At 35.7% G+C, this 21,613-nt stretch overlaps 1 protein-coding gene across 3 annotated transcripts in view; it reads left to right on the forward strand.

The window, feature by feature from the left end:
* The window catches only part of SLC10A7 (solute carrier family 10 member 7), a 241,205-nt gene that overhangs the window by 51,170 nt on the left and 168,422 nt on the right, over positions 1 to 21,613 (forward strand). The window lies entirely within an intron of this gene.

Genomic DNA, 21,613 nt, shown 5'->3' on the forward strand with positions numbered 1-21,613 from the left:
CACAAATAGTTGATTCACACATATTTTGTGTGTTACACATATTATATACTGTATTATTACAACAATACCCAACTTTTTCTTAATTTTTTTGTTATTTCTCGGCTATGCAGTTCATCTGTGAATTTTTCGAATTGTTGCAAATCTCCAAAAAATTTTCCCTTATATTTATTGAAAAAAATCCATCTATAAGTGGAATCATGCAGTTTCAAACCCATGTTTTTCAAGGATCAACTGAAAATAAGTCGTGGGGATGTAACGTACAGCATGGTGACTATAGGTGTTTTGTTTTGTTTTGCATGGTGACTATAGTCAGTAATAAATGTATTACCTATTTGAAAGTTTTTGGGAGAAAACATCTTAAAAGTTCTCATCACAAGAAAAAACGTTTGTGTAACTTCATATGGTGACAGATGGTAATTAGACTTAATGTGGTGGTTATTTTGCCATGTATACAAATATTGAATCAATATGTTGTATACCTAAACTAATATAGTATTATATATCAATTATGCTTCAATTTAAAAAAAAGAAAAGTACCAGAAGGAAATAGAACATAAATTAATAAACCAGATCTTTTCTTCATGATAAAGCCTGTCATGACTACCAGACACTGAGTGGAAAGACAGTGAGGTAAGCCTGGCTTTCAACAAGCCTATGGATTTGCAGAAAGAGCTCTGAGAGCAACAAGAATGAAACTTCTTGAAGCATTCTATTCAAGCTTGCGCCAGAGATGAAGGTATCTTCTTGGGCTACTGAAATCCCAGCAGCCTGTTTGAGAGGATTATAGTAGTTAAATGGACAATTGAAGACAGCTGCTTTGTCCTAGGCTTTCCTCTTGAGCCTCACATTTTTTATCATCCTTTTACAAGAGCATGGGTTTAAAGAGTTCTGATTTTACCCCTGTTCATTTCCTTATTTCTCTCAACCACTTACCTTCTCTGAGGCTTATTTTTCATATCTGTAAAATGGAGTAACACCTCATGGGGTTATTTTAAGAATTAAGTGAAATAACACCTACTGTCTCATATAGAAGATGCTTAATAAATGTCACTTTTTTCTTCTGCTTGTGAAGTGCTGTTTTGACATAAAAATAAAGTAAAAGAAGTTAAATCACTTTATTAGTAATTCCTAGGTCAGAAAAAGAGTTTTTATCTCTTGCTCTTGTAGAATTGTATGCATCGTCTCACATTTAAGACCCTGTGAAGGGGTGCCTGGATGGCTTAGGTAGTTATGAATCTGCCTTCGGCCCAGGTCCTGATCTCAGGGTTCTGGGATTGAGCCCCATGACAGCTCCCCACTCAGCAGGGAATCTGCTTCTCCCTCTCCCTCTGCCTGATGCTCCCCCTGCTTGTGTTTTTTCTCTTTCTCTCTCTCCCTCCCTCCCTTCTTCTGTCAAATAAATACATAAAATATAAAAAGAAAAAAGACCCTTTGAATTACTAATCTTGGGGAAAAAATGAAATTCAGTTTAGTTAATAATACTTCTTGGAAGGCAGTTTTTAAACTGTGATGAAGCTAGGTTAAATGGGAGCCAAGTGGGGCCATTTCCAAGGGTTTTGGAGGTGAAGCAATTTGTTTTTGTACTTGTATCACTGCTTTTACTCTTTTTAATCTCATTTCTAGTCCCTTAGGTTCCATAATAAAGTCTTCAGTACTATACATTTTTATTAAACATCTTTTTGGACCCCAATTTGCATTTCAGATAATATAACAAAATGTATGTGTTTCAAATATTCACTGCATAATTGTGATTAGAACATGTAATCCCTCAAAAGATGTTAATTGCAATTTAAATTCACGCTGAATTTAATTAAGTGAGTTGGGGATTAGAAAGTAGATGTAAGGAGTAGTTAAGGGAATACAGTTTTAAAAAGCATTTTTAAATTTTTTCTAAAAAAATGTAAACCTCTTTCAACTTTAAAATTAGAAAGATGAGGGAAATACAGAGGAGAAGAGGAGGAAGCAGGTTAAAGGATAGATTAGAAAAATCTTAAAACTATGCTCACAATTGGGATCTAGAATTTAAGCTAATTTTGGTTAAAGAAGGAGGGATGGTTTGAATATCCTTCTCATTTATATTCTTAAAGAGTTTTCCAGTAGACATTAACTCACTTGGTGTCTGATAAAGACTTCAGTTGAACAGGAATCTTTAAGAACTGCAGAAAATGATTAGAAAGGAGATAGCAACAGAGGTTTTTCAATCCAGCTGTTTTGTTGTACATCAATCTTCCATACAATGTGCTGACCAAAGGAATTTTACGTATAATTATGTAATAGGCACTTTGTGTATAGACAATTCAGATTTAAGTAGCACCTTTCTATGATAACCTCACTGTATTAATGGAAATAACAGGTAGTGTTGGAAAAAAACAAATGCCTTATTTTTTCCTAATTTATAAAGAATATAAAACTTGAGATTTATAGTCTTAAAAATGTATAAGCAGTCATATCTCTCAGTGATTGAGAGCATGCGGTGTTTAAACTAATTATTTCATATTGAATCCGAAAACAGCTTTTCAAAAGGCTACTACTGGAATAACATTGCACTTCATTTTATTTTATTATATTATTATTTTTAAAGATTTTATTTATTTGAGAAAGAGAGAGAGAGCACATGAATGGGAGTAGGGGCACAGGGAGAGGGATAAGCAGACTCCTCACTGAGTAGGGAGCCTGATGTGGGGCTCTATCCCAGGACCCTGAGATCATGACCTGAGGCCGAGATCAGAGTCAGGTAGATGCTCAACCAGATGAGCCACCCAGGTGCCCTGTGCTTCATTTTATTTTTAAATTTTTCTAGGAACACAGTTTAAATCAAGAATCCCCCCACCCTTTTTTAAGATTTTATTTATTTATTTGAAAGAGAGAGAGAGAACACAAACAGAGGGGAGAGGGAGAAGCAGGCTTCCCACTGAGCTCGACTGGGGCTTGATCTCAGGACCCTGGGATCATTTGCTGTGGCATCTCCTAGTAACATACAATATTACAAAATGACTAGGAAACGTTATCTTCTTGTATTGTTTACAATTTTTTTAGTATCTTATTTTTTTTATTATAAAGGTAGTATGTGTTCCTAGTGATCTAGAAAATGTAGTTAAACAAAACTAATACCGTAATCTCCCTAGTCAGATAATGATATTCATATTTTTATGTGTATCTCCCAGAAATTTTTTGTACATATGTTTAATAAAATGAGATCATATAATGCATACTGTTTTGTAATCCTATTTACCCACTTAGCAATTCATGATCATTTCTCCATAGCGCTCTAAAACACTGTTTCTAAGGACTATTTACTATTCTCATGTGTGGATATGCAGTGTTTTGTTTCAGTCCTCGATAATTTTTGCTATTAAAAAATAATGTTATGATGAAGATCCTTTTAACTAAATTTTTTCTTGGATCTGTATTATTTTCTTAGATAATTTTTTTTTTAATGGAATTGCTGGGTCATGGTGTGTATTTGGACATTTGTAAGGCTTTGCTGCTTACTGCAACACTGCCTGCAAGATTATAAGGGATGCAGAGGCATCTTTTCCCTGAACTCTCATCTATCACACAAATTACTACTTTTCAAAATCTTTGCTCATTTGATAGTTTCCTCCCTTATACTACTTTAGTTTTCTCAGTGTGCAAGTCACTCCATGCTGTAAAGATGGAGTCCACGTAACATTTTATAGAAATGTGTATTTAATACGTATTTTTATTTCATCCTTCTCACTGCCCAATTTCTTTGCTCATATTTTAGAGTAAAATACTGATGACAACATTTAAAAAGTTGCTCTGTTTCTTTAATTTACTTCAACCAAAAGACATACACATTGTAGTCGCTGGAAGTGTTTTTAACTAGACCCCTAACCGTGTTATAAATGGTGCCTGTGGAAGGATCTGGGGACAAGACCTTTAAACTTTTTTTTTTTAATCACATCTTAAGATCTGAGAGAATCTGAACTTATATAAGAATGTTTGGGCAGCTGTTATTACAGTGAAACCTTCTGAGAGTATCTTCTCAGGTAATTTTTTTAGAGAAAGTCACTTACAGATATAAAACGTTTGACCAGAAGAAAGCCTCAGGTTGTCAGAGTTACTTATACACCATTGTTCAGCTGGGCCTCTTTATTAAATCATGTCTTGGCAGTCCATTAGTTGTGGTGCTACAGCTATTGCATGGCCCACTAAGCTAATATACCTTCAATCACTAACAGAAGGATAACCTTAATAAAAATTTGAAGTCGATTTAGTGCTCCACTGCTTGCTGACTAGTGTTTTACATTTTAGTGTGTCTATACAATTTCCATTCCATGTATTTTTGATATTCATATATAACTTATCTACATAATATATTGGAATCAAATAAAGATTAACGGCCTAGAGAAGGAAGAGCATTTGGAAGTTCTTGTAATCCTGTCTCGCCACTGCCGGAAACTGTGTGATCTTGAGCAAGTCACATCCTACATTGGGCTTGTGTCCAACCGTTTTATGTTTTAACTTCAACTCTGCCATTGTAGGAAAAAAGAATTGTTCTGTTCTGCCCCCCATAAAAACTTGAGTAACTAGAATCATAAAAGAGCAGGTCCACGTTATTCAGTGGTAAATGATACAGGAGAAAGCTCACTTAAAATCAATTTGCTTTGAAAGAACTAACATTTACTAGTAATTACTGAAAAATATGTTTAGCTTTTATTTTGAAAAAATGAAGCTAAATGATGAAAACAAATGTATGATTCATTTAACAAAATTTGGGTTATATTATAATTCTGTATTGATTCTTGGCATATTGTTTTAGAAGGTAGGGATCAAGATAATTTTCTCGAAAAATGTTAAGATGACATGATGTCACATCTTTTCATCCTGTTTATTTTGCTACACAATCATAAAGACACAAATTTGCAAAAAAAAAAAAAGTGGAGGTTTTGTAAATTTTTCCAATGCTCTCATTTCAAGAAATAGTCTAATTACCCTCCTTTTAAGCACCGGTCCTGTCGTTTATTTTTTTCTTACTTGTCATTAACTTTGTGCTTAATTTCACTGACTTAATGAAATCCTGCATCTTCTGTAAGACTCACAATTATATTTAGCAACCTATTTATGTTCTATTTGTGATGTATTGTCAGGTTTAAAATACTGTGCAATCAGTGAGAGTCAACCAACCAAAGCAGAGATAGATATTATTGTGAAGTAGTTAGGGTGTGAGTGTGGGAAGAGAAAATATCTTCTGTGGGAACCCTTTTAGAAATGGTAAGATCATTAGGGAACCTTTTCCTGCTGTTTGTTTCCATGTACAATCTAAATTCTTCAGGGATTTGGAATGAATACCAGTGTAATGAAGGCTTGCTGGGCCCTACTTTATAAGGTGCTTTGTATGGTTGTAGGATACCTAGAGGTTTTATATCTCATTTAATACTCAGAAAATTTTGTGAATTGGATGTTGTTATTCCATTTAATAAAATGAAGACACTGAGATTTTAAAAAATATTTTTAAATTTATTTATTTATGTAACCATTTATTTGACTGAGAAAGAGAGTATAAACAGGCAGAGGGAGAGGGAGAAGCAGACTCCCCACTGGGCAGGGAACCTGATGCGGGGCTCAATCCCAGTACCCTGGGATCATGACCTGAGCCAAAGGTAGACACTCATCCAGCTGAGCCACACAGGCGCCCCTGAGGTTTTTTTTTTTAAAGATTTATTTATTTATTTATTCATGATAGACATAGAGAGAGAGAGGTGCAGAGACATAGGCCGAGGGAGAAGCAGGCTCCATGCCAGGAGCCCGACATGGGACTCGATCCCAGGACTCCAGGATGGCGCCCTGGGCCAAAGGCAGGCGCCAAACCGCTGAGCCACCCAGGGATCCCTGATGATTTTAAATTAAAATGTTTCTTTAACATGAAATCTTTATCATCTTTAAATAAGTATGAAAGAAGAGTGTCTTTTTTGAATGTCAGATCAACCCATAGTCTTTAAGTATCCCCATTACGTTATTGTTGAAAATAATGATTTAAAAGACATTTTTACAAATTACAAGCAGAGCTCTGAAGCTTCAGCTTTCATAGGTAATAAGTAGTAACAGTAACTCAGTGGTTTTAATTATATTTTTATTAGGTAAAGGCATACTACTAATATTTATTTATTGAAATTTTCTGTATAAACCTTAAAACCAAGTAATGGAAAAGTTAAACCATAATGTCATATAGTTATATTTTTTTCATTTTTTGTTTACTTTTTAAATTTTTAAAGGTTTTAAAAGTCAGGTTGATGGATGTATAATTCACAGACAGTAAAATCCACCCTTTTAAAGTATATAGCATGATTCATTTTGGAATATATGTAAAGTCAAAACATTGACATCATGCCCAAAAATTCTTTTATGCCTCTTTTTCCTTCTCCTATCTTTAGTCTCTGATAACCAGTGATCTGAATTCTGTCTGTATAGTTTTGTCTTCTTGAGGATATTATTGGACTCATACAGTATGTAGTTTTTTGTATCTGGCTGCATTTATTTAGCATAATGCTTTTGAGATGCACCCATATTGTTACATATACCAATACTTCATTACTTTTTATTGCTGAGTAGTATTCTATTGCATGGATGTATCATAATGTGTAAATCCATTCACCATTTGGTGGATATTTGGGTAGTTTCCAGTTTGAGGCTGTTATAAATAAAGCTGCTCTTAACATTTCAGTACACATTCTTGTATGAACATACCAGTATCTGTCTCTTGGATGAATATCCCAGAGTGGAATGGCTGGATCATTTGTAACTATAGGTGGAATGTTAAAAGAAACTGCTAATTTTTCCCCCCAGTGATTGTATCATTTTGGATCCATCCAAGCAATATAGGAGAGTTCTATTTGGTCCATATCCTCACTAGCACTGAACTATCAATTTTGGTTTTTTTTTTTTATTATTTTAAAAAAATTTTAGCACTTCTAGTAGATATATAGTGGTATCTTATTATTTTAATTTACATTTCTCTAATAACTAATGATGTTGAGTATCTTCGTGCATTGATTTGCCATGCATAGCTCTTCTTTAGTGAAATGTCTGTTCACATGTTTTAGCCTGCTTTTTTATTGTATTGTCTTATTTAGTTGTAAGAATTTTTAAAAAATATATTTACAAAACATGTATCTGTAAAAGATATATGTATGTAACATAGTTTTTCAATTTGTGGCTTGCTTTTTCATTTTCTTAACAATGTCTTTGAAGGAAAGAAGTTTTAGATTGTAATGAAGACCAATTTATCATTTTTAAAATTTAAAGTTACAATTTTTGTATCCTATCTGATAAATGCTGTCCTCAGCCAAAGTCATGAAGATTTTCTTTATATTCTCTTCTAATAGTTTTATAGATTTAGCTCTTATATGTAGCTCTATGATCTATTCCAACTTATGTTTTATGTATGGTGTGAGGTAAGAATTAAAGTTCTGCTTTGTTTTGTTTTAGAGATGTCAGTTACTACTTTTACCAAAAAGATTATTTTCTCCCCATTAAATTACTGTGCACCCTTGTCAAAAATCAATTTATCATAACTATATGGATCTGTTTCTGGACTATTTTCTTTCGCTGATTTATACATCTGTCATTAGGCCAGTACCACACTGTTAATTAGTGTAGCTTTATATTAAGTGTTGAAATCAAGTAATATGTTCACAGTATTCTCATCCTTTAAATATCTGAAGGATGAAGGATCTCAAGATGTCACTTCTTTCCTGATATTGGTCATTTCTATCTTTTCTTTTCCTCCTAGAGCAGAAATGGATACACTATGGCTTGCAGGCTAAGTCAGTCTTGCTGCATGTATAGTAAATGAATTAAGAATGGTTTGTATATATATATATATATGTATATATATATATATTTTTTTTTTTTGAGAGAGAGAGCGCGCACACATGCAAGCAGGGAGGGGCAGAGAGAGAGAGGTAGAATATTAAGCAGACTCCACACCCAGTGCAGAACCTTATCTCAGGACCCTGAGATCTTGACCTGAGTGGAGATTAAGAGTTGGATGCCTCACTGACTGAGCCACCTAAGTGTCCCTCTACATTTTTTTATCAGGTAGAAAAAAATAACAAAAAGAGTAAAATTTCATGAAACATGAAAATTAAATGAAAATAAAGATTTAATGTCCATGCATAAAATTTTATTGGGACACAACCACATTCATTCACTTATGTATTATCTATGGCTGCTTTTGTGCTATAATAGTAGAGTTAAGGATTTGTGATCATATGGGCTACAATGCCTAAAATATTTATTATGTTTATTATGTTCTAGTATAGTAAAAATATATATCTAATCTTTGTCCTAGTTTCTTGGCACAGGGTTTCAAAAACCCTTGAAATTTCCTGAGTGATTATAGAGTGTTTTGTTATGCTAATTAGATGACTCTTGATGGGCTCCTAGATAAATTTAGGATATGGGCTGGTCATCAGAAAGACCAATCATGTGACTTGAGTGCTGGAACAGCCACTCCACCTCCAGGGAAGGAGAGGGAGCTGGACATCGAGTTCAATCACTTGGTTAATAATTTAATCAATTATGCCTATAATGAAACCCCGATTAAAAACTATGGACACTGAAGCTCACTGATGTTTCCTGGTTGGTGAACATATTCATCTACTGGGAGAGTGATGCACCCTGCCTCCACGGGGATAGAGCACAGAAGTTCCCAGACCTCCCTCTTTGTGTATTGCTCATAATCAAAGTGTAATCTTAACTATAGCTTTCAGTGAGGTCAGGTCAATGAGCTGTTTTATTGAATTATTGAACCCAAAAGGGTCTTGGGAACTCCTAAATTTATAGCCTGTTGGTTAGGAGTGCTGGTGGCCTGGGGATTCCCAGAGTACAGCTGCCCTCTGAAGTGATGGCAGTCTTGTGGAGGACTGAGCTTTGAACTTGTGGGGTCTATGCTGTGCTAACTCCAGGGTTAGCATCAGAATTCTATTGCAGAATATTTAGTTGGTTTAGACTAGTTGGGTTGAAATAGAACAGTAGCCCTTTCAGAGAAGGCTTTCCAATTCCTTTTCTAAGGCTTTATCATCAGTTTTACTGATTTTTTTCCCAAAGAACCAGCTTTTGATTTCATTGATCTCTGTTGCCTTTATCATTTTTTTATTTCATTCATTTCTGCTCATATTTTTACTTAATTTCTTTCCTGTACTTATTTTGTGTTTAATTTGTCCTTCTTTTTCTCATCTTTTTCTTTTTTTTTTAAAGTAGGCTCCATGCTACACCTACTTAAAATTGGGACTTGAACTCATGACCCTGAGATCAAGACCTGGACTGAGATCGAGAGTCAGATACTCAATCTACTGATTCAGCTAGGTGCCCTTCTCATTTCTTATACTTTGGGAATTATGCCATCCCTTCCTATCTTGGTGTTCAGTGACATCATGTTTGCAGCTTGAAATTAGCCATGGTGGGGAGTATTTACAGCTCAAAAATCAGCGAATGTTATAAACTGATGTTCCTCCCCTCATCCTGAGAGCCAGTTATTAAACATTTTCCAGCATACTACTTGTAACAGCAATAACACAGCTCTTTTTGAATCTTCTCGGGAGACCTAACATAAAAAGATGATCTCGGATGAAAAGTTAATTCAGAAAAAGAAAGGACTTGATAGTGAGAAAATTTTTCACTATTAATCTAAATAGTGAAAAATATAGATTTGAAATCTAGAATTTTAAAAGAGATTATGCAATCTTTGATCTTGAAGATATGAAGAATAGGATAGGGGGGTTCATTTTGTTACTGATTTCAGTGTAATCCTTTTTGAGGAAAAGTGCCTTGATTAGATGATCTGCAAAAGTCCATTTCAGTTCTGTGAATCTATGGTAAGTTATTTCCCAGAAGATGGTAGGAAAGCTGTTTTATTGCTAATGAAAAGCTGATGAGAGAGTTATTGCTGAGGGATTGATCCATTGCCCTCTTAAGAAGCTCTGAGATTCCCAGACCTAATGGATGGAAAAGAGCAGAAATAACAGAGGTAGGTAGCTAGAGTCTAAAATTTGTAAGAAACACTAGATGATTTGACATAGGTTGTCACTTATGTTTTGTGGATGCCCTTCTAAAAAAAGTGATAAGGGAATTCTTAGCCAGTTTCTCTCTTGGTGTGCTGAGAGCTTAGTTCATGGATTGGCATTAAGGAGAGCTTCCATTAATTGATCAGAAAAGTGCTCGTTGTCCATCACTAGGAGGTATTGAAAAAGTCCACTTTAAAGGAAATTTTAGTAGTTAATTTCTGTGCTTCCATAACTCTGATCCCATTGATCTTATTGTGTTATAGCCATTATGATGTCTAGCCTCATACTATGAGCAGATACTCTGACATTCATTTTTGTACTCTCAGTGCTTAGTGTAAGAAGTTAATAAATTTCTGTTGAATAAATAAATAATTAGAGGAGCACTTATTTTATTCCTTCTTGACAGGACATAAGAAACCCAAAAGATAAGAACAATTAAACTTCAGGTCATTGAGAAATTGGCATTTTAAAAAGATACAATGTTAAGTAGTGTGGAATATTTCGAGTAGGTTTTATTCAGCTTCATCTTAAAAATTCACAAGTGCTTAATAAGGTATTAATAAATGATATGTATTTTTAATTTAATAGTTGATAATCTGAATTACAACCACAGTCTGTTCCTGAGTATTCAGTGTTAACAAGTAAGTCGAGGTAGTTTTTTTCTTGGTATTATCTTCAATTTCTTTCAATTTTTAGTCAGACATTGAGTCCCTCATATGTGCACAGCATTAAGATTTCCCTAAAGGTCAAAGAATGTTTGTTGTACTTAATATATATTTATTGTGTGTATTTTTCTAAAACATATATAATCAGTGCAAAAACCTTGAAAATCAAGGAAAAAATCACAAAGAAAAAAATCGATAACCGTTACCCCAACATAACCACTATTAGTGTTTTAGTTTATGCCCTTTTATATTACGTATTTATAAATATCTGTTAAGAATAATATATAAAATAGACAGTGTGGGTATAATAGAGAGGGTACAAGGAACATCTGTGGATGAGTTCTATTCTGGCTTTGCCACTAGCCAATATGACCTTGGGAAAGATGCTTTTATCTCTCTAGAGTTCTATTTCTTCACATATAAAGGGATTGTCATAGTCTCTAAGGGCCCTTACCAGTTGAAAATTCTGATTTCATCGAAATTGAACACCTTTGAAGACTGAGATTTCAGGAGGATGAAATTGCAAGTGTTCTACTAAGTCTATATTCATCTCAGTTACGAGGAAGGTTTAAAAAATCTTGAATTAGTATAAGTATTTCCTGCTAAGATCAGTAGGTTTTGTCAGTATGAAACAGTTATACTTAAAGTGTAACATATTTCTCTTGGAGCAAGAATCACGATCTCAACTGATGAAGTTACTTGAGTTAATAAATATGTTTTTAGGAAATGTTAAAGTAATCCTCGTTAGCCTTTAACTATGTTACAAGAAATGAGAAATTCAGGATCACCACTATTTTAAGTATGTGCTATTTTATCAAAAAAGCATACCAAGAAGAAAATCAAAGCCATGTTACTTGATTCTTTTTACACCTCAAGAAAATTGATTTTGTCTTCCCTCCTCTATGCCACGCGTATGGTGAAAATGGTAGGTTGCTATGCAAGAGCTATTGCATATTACACAGCAAAGCTTTAAAAGTGTTAAAAGGTGTCTGTTTTGTCTTAGAAGGATCAGTTTTCATATTAAACAATTTTTGTTGGACAGTTAAGGTGTCCTTTTACCATTTTGTAGATGGATTTTTTTGTATGCATTTTAACAGTTATTTAAGAGTCCCCATGTGCTTAGAAAGGAATCTGAATATATGTGCCTTTTTTTAAAAAGCCTCAGCACAATGTGGGTTATTCCATCAATACCATCAAATGACTGGGAGCTGTAGTCGGAACAATATGTAAAAATACAGCTTGTGAAAGATTTCCTTTATTAACTGTCATCATCCGCAGAATATATGTTCAAATAAACGTTGTGTAATAACTAAATTTGAGATTAATAGGCCCCTTAAGAAACAGCGAAGTCATTCAGAATAGTCAGTGAAAAATAGGCTGTAAGACTGTAACATGCACATATTGTCCTGCTTACATGCTCTCTCTGGTGTCATTCCCATTTATCACTGTCGGCAGGCTCTGTTCTCATTAAAACACTCTTGCACAAAAGCAACTTAATTTTCTTAAGAGGAGAGGACACCTGATTCAATTTAGCACCCAGAAACGGTAACTTGAATATATTTTTTCCTTGCCTGAATTGAGATGAATAGTTACAAACAAGAATAGCCACCCCCCCCATTCACCTCAAGATTAAGGATATTAAATAATTTTTTCCACTGGTAGCAAGAAATGAACCTGTAGAAGCAGGCAAGAAATGTAGCTGACTCTGAGAAAAGCAGCTGGATGTATTTACTAGCACCTTGCATCTATATGAACTTATGTTCATTCCTGTAATGTTTTTAAACAAAGAGTTAAAGTGGTCCTTAAGATGGTGCATTTAAAGGTTCATGTTCTAAAAGTAATCTTTCTTTAAATTGGGGAATGCCTTGTAGTAGTTCTGTAGTCTTCATCTGTACTTGTTTATTGACAAAAAAAATATTCAGCAATGATTGTAAAATAATGTTCTACTTTTTTGTCACTGCTGCTTAAAAAGTGCAATTAACATAAATAATAGAATAAAATGAAGAGTGCCCCTTTAATGTTGAACATGGTGTATAAACTCACATTTAAACTGATGTCCCATGTATTTATTTTTCTGTGGTATGGTTCAATAGTATTTAAATATTTAATATAGAAATATATAACTCATATTTTACTTGTTACTAGATTTATACAGTGAAAATAGTGGTAATTAGGTAGTTAGTATTAAAATGCTTTAGCAAGTAAGGTGCTTCTCATAAAGCCAATTATATAACTGGCCTTTAAAGAAAATGGAATAAACTTTTCTAAAATTTTCTAAAATCCTTTTTTTTTTTTTTTTGGCATTTCCATAGCATATAGCATCTTGCAAAATACCATGTAAGTCAAAGGAAAATATTTTATGTTTCTGTATTTAATAGAAGACCAAGGATTGGAATTCAATCTTTGATGTCTGTGTTTTTTCAAACTGAACCTATGCTTTGAAAGGAAATAAATATTAAATGAAAATTTAAATTTTGGTAAAAATTTAAATAAAAATTGAAAATTGAAAACTATTATATTCTCCTTGTGAATCAGAGGCTGGAGTTGACATAAATTTAAATAGTTGAGGAACTTTTCCAGGGTAAGAATGCAGCTTTGATTCACCAGTAATAGTCAATTTTCTTTTCCTTTTTTTTTTTTTCCAATAATGTCTTATGCTATCTGCAATGGGAACAAGAGATTATGCTAAATAAAACTTATGCCTACTCAAACATATCTTAAAGAAGCATTTTTTTATTTATCTAACCTGCCTGATTAGCCCTTTCTTATTTTCTGCCTCATTTCGGAACATGATTGTATCAGTTAGGCTTCAAGTAATAGAAAAATCAGACTAAAAGTAGCTTAAACAAGCAGAGACTTATTTTCTCATATACCAAGATGCCTGGAGGTGGGGGTTGCTGGCATTTGTTCTGTGGTTCAATGATATTAGAGTGGCTATCTCTGTACTGCTACCGGCCTTTCTCTTCTGGATGCCAATAGCTTTCACTGCTGTAGGCAGGAGGAATGGAAGAAGGGCAGTGCCAGAAATTCACCTCCCTAACCCTTACCATCAAGCATGTATCAGTTTATATCTCAGGGGCCAGAAGTCTGTTGCATGGCAATCCTAGCTTTTCCTTTTTCATTTGTACTTTTTGTGTCTTATTTTAAAAATTGTCTCCTTTTTTTGAAGGCCTAAAAATAGTCTCATTTGTTTCTAGAAGTTTTCAAGTGTTACTTTCCAACTCTAGGCGTTGAATTCGAACTAGGATGTTCTTTTTAAAAACGATTTATTTATTTATCTTGAGAGAGAGAAGAGTGTGAGAGCACAGGGTGGGGAGGGGCAGAGGCAGAGGGAGAGAGAGAATTTCAAGTGGACTTCCTGCTGAGCACAGAACCTGATGCAGGGCTGAATCCCAGAACCCTGAGATCATGACCTAAGCTGAAATAAAGAGTCGGACGCTTAACCAACTGAGCAACCCAGGTGCCCACTAGTATTTCTTTTTTTCCTGTATTATGAAATACTCAGTTTCTTCTTCTTTCCTAACTGCTTCATAACAGTGCTGTTGTTATATACAGCTTTCTCACATTTGTAATTTTCTATTGTAAACTTCTGTTCAGTAGAGGTTGTTTTATCTGGAAATCCACTGTGTTCTGGATTGTTGAAGGGACCCTCAAGTGAAGTTTTGCATTTGCTTCTTTCAGGACCTCAGGAATTCTCTTGGTCTTTGGTTCTTTTCGTCTTTTGTTTTCTTGATTTAGTCGTTAGTTCAGGATTCTGAATCACAGAGGTAGTGTCAGTTCAGACCTGTGCCCACCCTTGATGTAACTGGCTTTATGTTACTTTCTTGATTTTGTAAGTAGAGTTTTCTAGGGTTCTGTACTGCTTGCTGCTGATGACTCGCTTCCGTGGCACAGGGCATGAGTCTGTTGTCCAGGAGTGTGTAGCACCGTCTCACCTGCTTTACCATCCTGCCTTTGCTCTGTGTCTAGGACCTGGCTTTTCTTGTTTTCTTTTAGCCCAATTTTACAATTAAAATATTGTTTTGTTACTGTAATCTCTTTATTGAGTGGTGTGAATTTAATGAGTATGTACATGAAATGCCATCTTACATAACTCCATTTCCCCATCTCTCCTCTCTCCTTTGACAGCATCATTGGTTTTTCTAGTCACCTTTAGTTGCAAAAATTGTAAATTATGTAGTAAATAGGATTGATTTTTTTGTATTTAATTTAATTTAGGGCAATCTAGCATAAAACTCCAGATTCCCTTCTTTCCCAATTTAGGTCTAATCTGTGTATTAAAATTTTTGTTTTAAAGATTTATTTGTTTGAGAGAGGAGGTCTGGGGTTGGAGGGGCAGAGGACAAGGGAGAGAGAGAATCTTAAGCAGACTCCATGCCCAGTGCAAAGCCTGACTCGGTGCTCAGTCTCATGAATATGAGATCACAACCTGAGCTGAAACCAGGAGTCAAACACTTCACAGACTATACCACCCAGGGGCCCCTAACCTGTTTTTAAAACATTGAACACTATACTTTTTCCCTTAATGAATGTACATATATATGATAAAATAGGCAGGACCAGTGGGGAAGAGGGCATGGTCTGTTTCACTTTTTTTTTTTTTTTAACCTTCTCACCTTCCGTACTTCTGGCCTCTTTAGAGTCAGGGTGAATTTAGAACTAGTGCATTACAGGGTTAGGGAGTCTTATAATACTGGTGCTGATGAAATCCAGCCCTCAGTGCCTTGGGTCCTGGCAGACACCCACGAACTATGTCTTTTTGCTGGACAGGTTAAGGGAGGGAGTTCTTCAGAGTATATACTTCCAGCCCCTGCCCCTAAGCATATTCCCCTCAGCCTCTTATTGCTGGACCCTTCACCCTGGAAGTCTGTTTCTTTGGTTCCCTCAAGATGAATTAAGTATGATGGCATTCCTCTGAGGCATGTACCCAGCCCAAATGGTATTGACAGGGCCTCGCCCCATCACAGAACTGAAGTGTGCTTTGCCCAGCTGGTTACTGTCTCTCTTCCTACTGCTGTGGTCTGTTCTAGGCAGCCTCCCCACCTTTGCTGTTTCCAGTCCTGAAGCAAGTGCTATTTCTGGTTCATTACCCAGTCTTCTTATCCCTGCCCCCTCCCTAGTTCTAGGGAATATACCATGATGTACTGTGATGTTTCAGAGAAGTCTCACAGAGTGCACTCTGCTCATTTGCAGCCTAGTGAGTGCTCTCTCCCCTCAGTAAGCATCCAGCACAGGGCAGCAGTGCCATTCTTGCTTCCTTGCAATTTCTCCTATGTCCATTGTTGGTTCTTTTGTCTATATTGGCCCTATCCTCAACTTGACAGGGGTGGTGAGGAGGTCAGGTTACTCCTCTAAGGGACGAGGAAAAGTCCAAAGACCTTCTACTCCTGGAAATGTCCTTTTATCAATACTTTCTAGAATTTCCAGTCTTTTCTTCTATAGCCTGCATGTGAAATGGTCTCTGGCCTAGTGTTTTTTTTTTTTTTTTTTTTTGGGTCATTACTGTATGGGTATATCTGGTATACCAGATTCTGGCATTCTTATCTTTAGGAATGATGGGGGACTTGCCACATACTCTCCTCGGTTTGGAGCATTATTGGGAATTCTGAGATAACCATCAATGTCCCACTTTAATATTAGGGTAGGCGTTTCTGATTTTGTTGAGTGGGGAAGCAGGGTATGCAGCAGGAGACACTGGAAGTTTCATAAATTAATTTGCAGTAGATCATTAACACCCAATGTGAATAATGGATTTCATTTCTTCATTTAGTGGGCTTATGACAATGGAAGGAAAAAGAAGGGTTTTGGATCAGCATTATGAATATTTTAGATTTAGTGTCTAAAAGGAGACTTACGTTGGACTCAACAATGTTCATATATTTGAAGTGCAGTCATTTCATAAAAGGACTACATATTTGTGTCACTCCAGGACATAACACAGGGCTTGGCTGTAACAAAAGGTAAAGGTTTCAGGTAGAACTTCATGACATTTAAAGGCATTTGACAATGGTAGAGTTTGCATTTATGAATTAGAAAACTTTCTGTCCCCATTGTTTTCAGGTTTTTTTTTTAATTTATCTTTTTGTTTCAAATAACTTAAAGTAGGTTATAAAGAATTTTTTTAAAGATTTTATTTATTAATCAGAGACACACACACAGAGATGCAGAGACACAGGCAGAGACAGAAGCAGGCTCCACGCAGGGAGCCCGATGTGGGACTCAATCCCGGGTCTCCAGGATCAGGCCCTGGGCTGAAGGTGGCACTAAACCGCTGAGCCACCCGGGCTGCCCAGTTATAAAGAAATTAATTTGTTCTTGAACTTATTCAATTTTCCAAAATAATTTACTAACGACATGGTGTACAACAGATAACAAAATATTAACAAAATACTATATATTGGGCAAAATTGGGCAGATACTAAAAGCACTATATTATCTAATAGTGTGTAATAGAAAGAAAGTCAATCTACTTAGTATTAAAAAAAACCTCAGTGATGAACTTTTTTTCAGTTAGCCTTGATCTGATTATCCATAAAATGTGATTACACCAAGGTATATACTTTACAGATGGGATTCATGAGTTAATAATAAAAACATTACCATACAGGGCATTTAGTTAGCTTTAGCATTCATTCATTTGTTGTTTGATTCAGTAATATTTATTGAGGTCCTACTACAAGCCAGGTGCTGTTCTAGGCACTGAGGGCATGATCTTGTACAAATTAGGCAAAATTCTTATTGTAGGAGCATTATAGACAGAGAATGAGTAATTAAATTATTTCTAGCAAAAACAATATTAACAAATGAAATGCTGTATTTAAAAATCAGTAGACTCCAAAAAAAATCAGTAGACTCTTTCAGGTATGGCTTCTAGAAGGCAAGAGAGAGGAAACATATCCTAAGAAAGTCTGATTGTATAATCTGAAGGGTTCCACCTTCAGAGCAAATTATCCGGGTGGCTCATATTTGATCTCAGTTCATTCTCTATAGCCATGTTTGTTTTCTACAAAAATAATGGTGGATTTTTGTTTTATTTTCAAAATCAAATATTTATATGCTGTAGAAACTCTTGAAAGAGGCCCTCGGTTCATCCTGTAGCTTCTTATGCCCCCAGCACCATGCAGTGTGCTCTAGAGGGTGCTCAACCTCCATCTTGTCCAGGCAACCAACAAGGGAGATCACAAATGTGCAAAGTAGAGATTAAAATCTTAATTTTGTTTTAAAATAAAATATTTATTACATTTTTGACACAAAGGAATTGAAAATGCAAATAATAAAAGGCTCAACATCTCCCTGCCCAGATAACCTTTGTTGAAATGTAAAAAAGTAATAGGTTAAAAACAAAAGCTGAATAAGACAGAACAAAATGAAAAATAAAAATGACCCCTCACCTAATCCCTTTCAACAAATATAACCATTTTAGGAGGATTTTTTTTTTGTGATCCCTTTCAGAAAAGAGTTTTTTTTTTTTTAATACCTACATGTGTATACATACACATGTATGTACCTATTTACATAATAGGAATGTGATATTGTGATTTATAATAAGAAATATATATTTGATCTTTGTCCCAGTTTCTGGCACTGAGTTCCCGTGGAACTTCCTAAGTGAAGTTCATATAAAAATGAGTCTTTTCTTATGTTAATTAGGTGACTTTTGGAAAGCCCCTAGCTCACTTAGGGATGGGACTGGTTACCAGGGGAATCAACTGGAGATTAAAGGGCTAGAATTTTTGGTCCAGCTCCCAATACCTCTGGGGAGGAGAAAAGGCCCGAGATACTGTTCAATCACCAATGGTCAATGATTTAATCAATCATACCTGTTTAATGGAGCTTCTGTAAAACCCCAAAAGGACAGTTTGGGAGAGCTTCTTGGTTGGTGAACATGTGGAACTGCTGAGAGTGTGTCACGCTTGGAGAGAGCCTGGGAAGCCCAGTGCCCTTTCTCTATACCTTGCCCTGTGCATCTCTTCCGTCTGTTCCTGTAGAGCCTTTTCATAAATAGAGTGGTAATTGAGTGAATAAAACTTGTTTCTTCAGTTCTGTGAGCTGCTCTAGGAAACTAATCAAACTCAAGGACAGGGTTGTGGGAACCTCTGAGTTATAGTCAGACTGTTGGAAGCACAGGTGATGACAACCTGATCTTTGTGATTGGCATTGGAAGTGGGCACAGTCTTGTGGGACTGAGCCCTTGAGCTATGGGATCTGACACTAGTTTCAGGTGGACAGGGTCAGAATTGAGTTGAATTGTAGGACATCCAGCTCATGTTGGAGAATTGCTTGGTGGTGTGGGAAAAAACATGTTGAAGGAATTACACACAGTTTCAAAATTTGCTTTTTCACTTTAAATATCTTAGCCAACTTTCATATGGGTGTATGCAGATCATCCTCTTTTTAATGGTTCAGAGTATTCCTTGGTAATTCTAGATTTTGTTTAACTAACTCTATTGCTACGTAGCAGTAGTAAACTTTAAAACATTATTTAAGCATATTTATGTAACTGTATGTAACTGTATCATAATAGGGAGGCTATGGGAAGTAAAACAAGAGGTTGTGAAAGAGATGTTTATATTGAGTTGAGACTAAAGTCTTAATCTGTCATTGCTATTGTTTGGCTGTGGAGCCAGGTGTCAGATTCAGTCTTCTGCCAATCCTTGGATTCTGTCAAACAAATAGAATAACTTAGTAGCAGAAGACAACTTTGGACATTCCTGGGAATCTTATTTATTTCAGTGATTCGATTAATACACATGGAGGTGCTTAATCAGATTCCTTCCTCAGAAGACTTTAATTTCTAGTGGGGCAAGGAGGCACATTATCTGAGTAGTGTGAAAAGAGCCATGCTCAAGCAGGCATGGGGACACTCAATCCACCTAGAAGTGTAGACATATGTGTGTGGGAGGAGGTGATTGAAAGCTTCTTGGAGGGAGTTGCTAAAATAAGTAGGAATTACCTAGGTAGAGGAAGGGAGAAAGAGATAATAAACAGCATAATGAATTTAAGGAATTGCAAGTAGTTGAGTGTTGTCAGAATATAAAATTGGAGGCAAGAAAGATGGACAGAGACCTGTTTACGGAGGGGAGGGCCTTGTATATGGTGCTGAGGAGCCGGAAATGCCTCCTTAAGTCTAAAGACATGCGTGCCTCTTATATATCAATTAAATACTCTCTAAATATTTATCAACGCTCTTTGGAACTCTGGAAAACCTAATTCCCTTATATGCTACAAGAGTAGAATTAAGTCAACTTTTAGCTCAATTATTTGTTACTGTTGAGCCCAAGACCCTTGGTTCAGTGTCTGATTTCACATGATTCTTCAGATTACCCAGCACTTTCATCAGCCATTTCATGAATGATTGCCAGAGCTCAGTGCTTGGGAGCACCGAGTGGTAGGATAGACAAGTGAGTTCAAACTCGTCAGCCCTGGCAGAAGAACAACTAAGAGGCTGGCCTGCAGCATCTCGGGTGCCTGAGATGGTCTGTTCCTGTCATCACCATCATTTTATAAAATGCCAATCCGCGTAAAATTCATTGTTTGTGTTTCAGTTAAAAAATGAGAACTGATTGGAGTGGGAGAATGGTGATTTGATCTGATGAGTAGTAGCTGACTTGTTTTGCTTTGACTTCTGAGTCTTTTTTATTTCTAATGATCCATGTTTTTTTTTGTTTTTGCTTTTGTTTGTTTTTAAATACTAGCCCAAACCATTAGTTACCTTGAATAAGGCTGGTGAAAGGCACTGGAAAGCAACACATTTGGAAGAGAGGAACTCAAAGAGGAATGCCTCACTCCTTTACTTAGAGGAGATCAATCCATTTTAAGGGCAAAATAGAGTCTAGAAATAAACAGTGTTTGTGGGGAAGTTGCATTTTTAATTTTTTGTAGGAAGGAAGGCAGTATTCCCAGTTGATCTTATTACAACTCACTTATTTTTACAGTTTTACTATTTTTCTCCACACATTATGGAATTCCAGGAAAATGGGTTAAATATGTTGCTATAGTTTACAATTGTCATCTGTAATGTTTTATTTAGCCAAATCTTTTTTTTTTTTTTTTCTCCTCTACTCCCTGTACAACACAGAACACCATATGCCATTGTCACTGTCAGGAAGCAAAGGTTTCCCTGGTCTGTGCCTGTGCCTATGTTTATGCCACAGAGGAGCTGTGGTCCAGTGCCATCTTTTATTGATAGGGCCAGCAAAGGAGAAATCTAATGAAATTATCAAAGCTTTGAATTAATTATGAACTTGAATAGGAGAGCTAAGCTCTCTGGAGCCAGGGATCTCATTACCCATGCACTCTCATTGCATCCTCTTCTGGAGCAGAAGGCATTTTCAGCTATAGCTCTTAGCCTGGCTTTGGACTTTATTCAAACTTGCTAAACTGACATCCTTTTCTTACTACGACGTGGCTGCTAATGTCCATGATGATTAATTTAATTCTGCTCTGGATCTACAGAAGATGTCAATAGGTTTTCTCTACCCCTCCTTTTGCTTTTTATTATTTTTTCTTTCCCTCTCCTTTTGTCCCCACCAAATTGGATGTTATACAAGTTTTTATCCTTTTTGGGTAATATGAGAAGCTTTCAGGATTCAGTTGTAGCTTCATGGAATATAGTGATTCATTTAAAGTTAAGAACTATATTGTATCTACTATGTATTCCCTGGATATTTAGGTAAGCACAAAGTCAAATATTTCTTCTTTGAATTTTGAACACCAATTGTTCCACCAAGTGGAAGTTTTTCTTGCTTGTTTCTACTTTAGAATTAATGGTATAACAGTAACTTCCATCCTCTTAGCAGCATTGTTTGTATTCTAGTATGTGTTGTATGGGAACAACAGATCTCACTTTGTGAATGTAGCTCATAAAGCTCCCTGATGCAGAGTACTTAATATTTGCTTTACAATTCTGGTTTCTCT

This window comes from Vulpes lagopus, chromosome 23 (genome assembly GCF_018345385.1).
Source record: "Vulpes lagopus strain Blue_001 chromosome 23, ASM1834538v1, whole genome shotgun sequence".
In the NCBI taxonomy this organism is placed as follows: domain Eukaryota; kingdom Metazoa; phylum Chordata; class Mammalia; order Carnivora; family Canidae; genus Vulpes; species Vulpes lagopus.